Raw genomic sequence first — 7,274 nt, 5'->3', positions numbered from 1 at the left:
AAAAAAAAAAAAAAAAAACTAAAAGACTCCATCATGACCAGCAGGTTTTTAAAATGCAAATGCAATTGGTATAGGCCACCAGCAGACATATTTTGTATTTAATGACTCATCACATACAACATTGGAAAGCTAACTCCAGCAACAACATGATTTTGGTTCATAGAGAAACCCAGTGCCATGCCACTAATGAAACTACATATCTAGTCTGTTCAAGTGTTCAGTGCAAGTAAACCAATGAACCAATATAATCATGTTCTTGCCTATATCTGGATACAAAATATTACAGGATGATGATGATTACTGCGACTCTGCAAGCTTCACTATGTATTGCCTTCCCAACTGATTATACGGTATGGGTATCAGGATCCCACAAGACCTTTGTGCCGAGCATATGAAACTATAAACAAGAAAATCGATGCGCCCACTATACCTGTTGTAATTACCACCTAATTTATGTTGAAGGGGGGTAACAAAGAGTTCGTTTAGAAAAGTAGTCTGATAATGATACAAAATCAATTCTATTTTGGGATGTTTTTCCACCTAGTAAGTAATGATGATGATGTGGCCGTATATTGTACATACCCATTTGAACATGTGCTCATGATTTTCATTCCATGTATATGGAATGTACATGCCAAATATATTGCAGCCACCAAAGAGTATATAGACACACAAACAGTTCCAGAACTCAGAAACAGCTCTAGCTGCATGTCACCGGATTGTATCATTATCATGTTAGATATCAAAAGGGATATGTACAGATCATAAAACATGGGAAGATAGTTTCCAAATCCATCCTAGCAGATATACCAGAATTAGCTGATTCCGATGATTGTCAAGCTGCAACACAATACGCATCAGATCAGTTATGTCAGTCTTGAAAGGTTCTACATGGCACAGAAGAAGCTAGTCCGGAATAGTGTATCAAAATCTTAATATCATGTTTCCAAATCAATACCTGGATGTTAATGTAATCCTCTGTGTCATCAATGTATTCGCGCAGCTGGCATGAAGAAATAGAATCACAATATTTATCTTGTATAAGTTTGGATATGAGCATGCTGAAACAGAAGATGCAGTGCATACCGTGGTCAATTTATTCAATGTTCCTTCGATTTGCATAAAGTAAGCCTGCAAAATAGATAACAAGATTCAACCTAGACCTCATATTTTGCTAAACTAACAGGAGAACAAGACCTAAAACAAATTATAACCTCGGGCAACATCTCAAGCTCCTCCACGTCATTCTCCTCCTGAATTGTTGTTACACTTGCCCTGCTGGTTCTGGATACTTTAGAGCCGATGGTTATAGAAGGAGATGCGAAAGACCAATTTGGAGCACCAGAGTCACTCACAGGTGAAGTGCCAACCAACTTTCTTGATATGTAAAGATCGGCCATGTTATCGTCATCGTCAAGAAGCTGTTCGAGTTTATCCCATACCTTCATCCAGTATTACACTTAGGAATCAAGTGTAATATATGTAAATTTTAACTTATTTGTTATACTAGAGATTTCGCACCGTTGGTAAGGAGTAAGGACACACCAATACAACATTAAGGGAATTTGATTAGAGGATTAAATTATGAACAAATCCATGCACAACTCCATAAACATTAGCCACAGTAGAAGCAAGTCTAACTATGGTCAAAGCACATCGAACAACATTAATTAATCACTAGGTCATATATGGGCACTCAATAAGCATATATCAAAATGAGTAATGTACATGAACCATCTTTTAGGGAACCACTTTATAGTCCACTTTAGATGACAGCTTTCGGGAACCACCTTACAGCCCACTTTAGGTGGCAGCTTATGTGACATAGCCACTTCATCAAACCTTGATTTCATATTATTTTATTTTATATTATTTTACAATTTTTTCTTAGTTACATGTTATTGTCTTTTGACTCTATTCACCACCCCCCCCCCCCCCCCCCCCTCCCCGTATCCTCTCAAATCTACATCTGCGGTCTTCATCTCCAAACCTAAGCATATACAAGCTTTGATCCATCTTCAATAATATTAATTTTAAGATTGGTTTCCTGACTATGTCTATTTGGTGTTTGAATCGTTTTATATATATGATGTATTGATGTTTTATGAAATTAATGATTGTAAAGAATTAAAATAATGATGAAAGTACATGTTTGGAATTCAAGAACTCTGTCAATACTCAATACATTAGAACAGAGTTATAGATCATAATTTTCCTTGAAGATCGATCGACCGGGGAACTCGAACTTTATCATGCAGTCTCCTGATGATCTCTGGCCATAGCTATATGATAATTGATGAAGCATTTGGTCAATTCGTGTATACTGTTGAAAATCAAACAACCTCAACACCTGTTTACCTATGCTTATTAGATCTATAGTATTGTAACAATGGTTGGAAATCAAAAAACCTGATTTTTCATTATTTGCCAGATTGTACTGCCGGCTTGTTGTTATCCTTTCTATCATCAGATGATGCTTTCTAAAATTTTAAAACTATATTTAGACTTGAGATGAGTGTTTAGCCTATTTAGAGGCATATACATACGTAATTGATTTGAGATCTAGGAAAAAAAAAAAAATTGAACATTCATTAAGTCTGGTACTCATATACAAACTTCACCCTAACTTAAGCAAATACCTAGGTTTTACTTAAAATAATAAACTACCTTCATCTTGAAGGAATATCAGCTGCAAATTTCCCAAATTATTATGGATGAAATCAACACAAAAAGTCATAGATGGAGCAAATGATATCTATACCCATTTTATTCGTCCCCCTTAGCCCCCTTTTCTAGTAGTGTTATTGCAATTGGTGAGAGAGGAGGAGAGAATAGACCAGTTGAAAGTCTGATCGATAGAGATGAAGACGGCAGATATAGATTTGAGAGAAGAAGCGGAAAAAATAGGGTTAAGACAATAACATGAAAGTGAAAAAAAGAAAAGAAAACTGTAACTAATTAAGAAAAATAAAAATAAAAATATTATGAAATTATGGTTTGATGAAGTGACAATGTCACATAAGCTGTCACCTAAATGTTTCACCTAGCATTACTCTATCAAAATTCAGCTGACTATAAGCCATTTGAGCAGGAGTACAAAATCCATGTCCCAGATGAATAACTCAAACTTACTTTTTGAACCCGATTTGTCAACCTGGTCATTGCACTCTTCAGCATACGAACCCGATCCAAATTACGACTGTTGATCTGCAATCAACTTTAACTGTTTGAACCAAAGCGAGGAATCTACAAAACTTTTGCTTCCATCAATGTATGACGAAATAAATGTTATGGAACAGGAACATACAATCAAGAGATTTCATTCCTTGAATATAAACAGAAACATGATTTCTTTTTCCAAGCAAGGCTTTTACCTTGGAACTAAGCTAATCTAAAGCTGGATAAGAAGTGGACGTCCGCACTCGGCTTAAAGTGCGGACGTCCGTCCATTCTCCACCCTCCGGCGCCGGCGACAGCACGCCTCCACCCTAGAAGATTCCAGTAGCGTCCCCGACCACTTTCCCTCTTCGGTGAGTCCATTTTTTTTCCAGTTTTCCGGCAAGATCGACTTTGTTTGAAGTTTTGGGTGATCTCGTCGGAAAGCTGGAAAAGAACGGACTCGCCGGGGAGGGAAAGTGGTCGGTGACGCTGCTGGAGTCTTCTGGGTTGGAGGCGCACCGGCGCCGGAGGGTGGAGAACGGACGGACGTCTGCACTTTAAGGCCGGTGCGGACGTCCACTCCTGATCCGGCCTCTATGTATATATATATATATAGTCCGGATATAGAGATGACCTCATTAAACTCTTAAAGTGAGGATGTTTTTAGTTTTATGATGTATTTTGACAATCAAAGCCACTCATTCCCTAGTTACTTCCCACATATGAATCCTAAAAAAATTAGCCAAAATGAAAAATATTTAACCATTTGATTAGCACAATATTGGTTTTAATTTTATCTAACGGCCTACAATTATTTACATCTATTTAAATGATCAAATGATTATGAAATTAGTTGGAATTTTGTAAACATGTTTCTTGCATATGAATGTAAAAGATCAATGGTTGATGTCATTAAATGAAGTCATCTACTAATGTAAAATAATAGAAATCCTCAAATTCTTAAAATAAGGAGGTCCTCTTTAGATCCTCCGTATATATAGTAGGAATCCGACAACCGGTGACCGGAGTCCGGCGGCTGGTGACTGGAGTCCGACTGCCGGTGACCGGAGCCTGGTGAGATTTCGGCCAAGTATTCTCTCTCTATGCGTGTTTAAGGGCTGAGGGCAAAATAGTCTTAAAATAATATGGTTTGTTAAGACTTTAGTAAAGATTTATATATTTGGGCATAAAAAATGTTACCTTATATTGGAATGGACTAATGAAAAAGATTGTCATTTGGATGAGAAACGAGGGGTTTAAATTAGTATTAAATGGACATTTTCCTTTTTTTTTTTTTTTTTCCAATTTCTATGCTAGTATCTTTCTCAACCTATGACAATAGATTTCGTTTTGTTTAGTAGTAGATTTTGTTGTCGGTGACAGTAGTTATTGTTTAGCTTTGCGTTAGTAATTTTTGTTGATAATGGTAGTAGTTTTTATTGTTGGTTATAGTTGCTTTGTCTTGGTTTTAAGAGTTATAAAGCTTTAATGTACATGATGTAGTGATCAGTGACTAATATATGAGCCAAAAAGATTGAGCAGCTTTTATGTTACTTGGTAGTATATTTTCAACAAAGTGACAATATGTTTTTCACCTTGTGATAGTATATTTATGACACTGATAGTATATTTTTGTCACGTCGAGTAAATTTTGTATTATTTGGTAGTAGCTTTTATCATGCTAGTTAGTAGCTTTCGTTACTGGCGGTAATAGTTCTTTTTTGTTAGTTGCAGTAGTTGTTTTTTATTTTCTGTTGCGGTAGTAGTTTTTGTTTCTAGTCGTAGTAACTTTTGTTGCTAGCGGTAGCTTTTGTTTATAGAGGTAGTAGCTTTGCTTGTCGGAGGTAGTAGTTTTTATTGTCGGCAGTAGTAGCTATTGTTGCTGACGGTAGTATCTTTTGTTGCTGGTGAAATAGCTATTATTGTTGGTGGTAATAGTTTTGGTTGTTGGTAGTACGTAATATTTTTTGTTGGTAGCGGTAGTACTTTTCGTTGATGATGGTAGTATCTTTTGTTATCAGTGGTAATAGCTTTCTTTGCTACCTGTAATACATTTTGTTGCTAGAGGTAATATCTTTTGTTGTTAGTGGTAGTAACTTTCTTTGCTGGTGGCAGTAGCTTTTGTTATTATCGATAGTATCTTTTGTTGTTAGTGGTAGTAGCTTTTTTTGCTAGCGGTAGTATCTTTTGTTATCGGTTGTAGTAGCTTTTGTGGTCGCTAGAATCCTCATTGATAGGGGTGGAATTTTGAAACCGAAAACCGAAAAAAACCGAGCCAAAAATCAAACCGAATTAAGAAAAACCGAACCAAACCAAACTAGTTTGGTTTGGTTTTTGGTTTCGGCCCTTGGAAAACCGAACCGAACCGAAAAACCGAATCTCTCAAAACCGACGTCTTTTTTGTCTTTATTTTCTTATTAAATATTTGATTTGAAGAATATGATTTTAGGTTTTATGTTCTATATAATTATATGTTTGTCTTTTCTAATATTTTGCTTTTTATTTTCGTTTTATGTACATATAGAAATGTTATAGGTGTCGTGTATGCGAAGTATAGAGAGTGATATGTTAACTCTATAATCGAAGATCTTATTCTTGCAAGCTTTAGATGATAGACTATAATATTTAATTTATTTTTCTCTTCTTTATTCAAATTTATGATTTTTAAACTTTAAAATTTGGAATTTATTTGGATGGACTTTAAACTATGGAGTCTATATTTTTTGTACAAGATGAACTTAGAAGTTTTAAAATTATGGTTTCATGGTGTGCTAGTGTGGTCAATTCCCAATACTTTTGAAATTATTGAGTATTAAACTTTCAAAGTATCTATTGGTTTATAGATTATTGGTTTTTTGGAGAATCATTGTCATAAATTTTATTGATATATTATATGTGTTTATAAAACTAAGTAATGGAAGAAAAAAAAGAAGACCTAAAGTACGATAAATTTTTACTAAGCCAAAAGCATACAAATTTTAAGAAAAATTATTTTAAAAAAGAAGAAGAAAAACCGAAAAAAAAAACCGAAACCGAACCGAACCATGGTTTGGTTTGGTTTCTGGTTCAAGGTCTCAAAAAATGCCAAACCGAACCGAATTTTTTATTCGATTTGGTTTCCAGTTTTAGGTGAAAACCGAACCGAACAAAACCGAACCCACCCTGTCATTGATGGTCAGCCGGAAAGTTTGCCGGAGGTCGGCCAGAGACCTCGTCGGAGGTCAGCCGAAGATTTTTTATGGTTGTTGACCTTTTTCATTAGTGGTATTTTTGTACCTAAACCCGTCTTGATTGAAAAGACCTTTGAGCCCCCATGCTTCATTCGTAACGACTAACGACGAAAGCCACTTACTGGCTTGAGTCTTGACTGACAAACACCAAACTAAGAAAACACTTTGCTTAAGCGAATGTAACGAACAAACCTCTAAAATAGGTCTTTGAAGCTTTAATGACAATGAGCAGAGGTTGCAAAACGATCCACATAGAAATACAATTAATCACCAACATGATAATCAATGCACTTAACTTGAACATCTGGACTTAAAGATGATGAAACACATTTTGTCAAGAATATGCTTTAAGCTCATGTCGAACATCGTACCTTGATAAAGGGAGGAAGCCCCCATGCTTGATTAAAAACATGGCACGAAGACCACATGTATTGGTCTTAAATCTTAATGCATAACTGATAGAAAATTTAGCCTCAGATGTATAGAATGAACTCTTGATAACCACTAACTGGTTGTTTCATGATTCTTTGCTGATCTTTGACATCATGCCATCTAAACTGAACCAACTCCACTGCGAAAATCTTCCAAGAGAGCTGAGCAATCAGCTCCACAAAAAGTAAAAAAGCTGACGGAATTTTGCTGCTCAGGATGCCAACTTTAGGCACGATATATGCCATGCTCAGATGATGTTTTTGATAAGTTCTTGAGCTTAGAATGTAGTACAATATACGTACTTGAAGGACTTAGGGCGAATGGCAAGATACAGCCTGGAAGATGGCGCGAATGGCTTCCCAAAATAGCTCCAAGAAAGCTTATTCTGAAATTCCAATTTTTGCTTATTTTATGGCCGACTTCCTGGGCTTGTATCTTAGTCTTCCCAAAGCC

The 7,274-nt window shown here is 35.9% G+C and overlaps 1 pseudogene across 1 annotated transcript; it reads right to left on the bottom strand.

Annotated features, from left to right (window-relative positions):
* Window positions 1-67: 67 nt before the first annotated feature.
* Window positions 68-7,066, bottom strand: LOC101290726 (annotated as a pseudogene). The gene is made up of 9 exons (XR_184125.1): window positions 6,882-7,066; window positions 3,375-3,426; window positions 3,133-3,207; window positions 1,215-1,442; window positions 1,087-1,131; window positions 959-1,003; window positions 811-840; window positions 583-704; window positions 68-446 (listed from the first exon to the last, which is right to left on the bottom strand). The product of XR_184125.1 is annotated as a magnesium transporter MRS2-I-like (transcript).
* Between the last annotated feature and the right edge of the window lie 208 nt (window positions 7,067-7,274).

Source organism: Fragaria vesca, linkage group LG2, assembly GCF_000184155.1.
Source record: "Fragaria vesca subsp. vesca linkage group LG2, FraVesHawaii_1.0, whole genome shotgun sequence".
Taxonomy (NCBI): domain Eukaryota; kingdom Viridiplantae; phylum Streptophyta; class Magnoliopsida; order Rosales; family Rosaceae; genus Fragaria; species Fragaria vesca.
The sequence above is the reverse complement of the archived record's forward strand: the minus strand, read 5'-3'. Positions and strand labels throughout refer to the sequence as shown.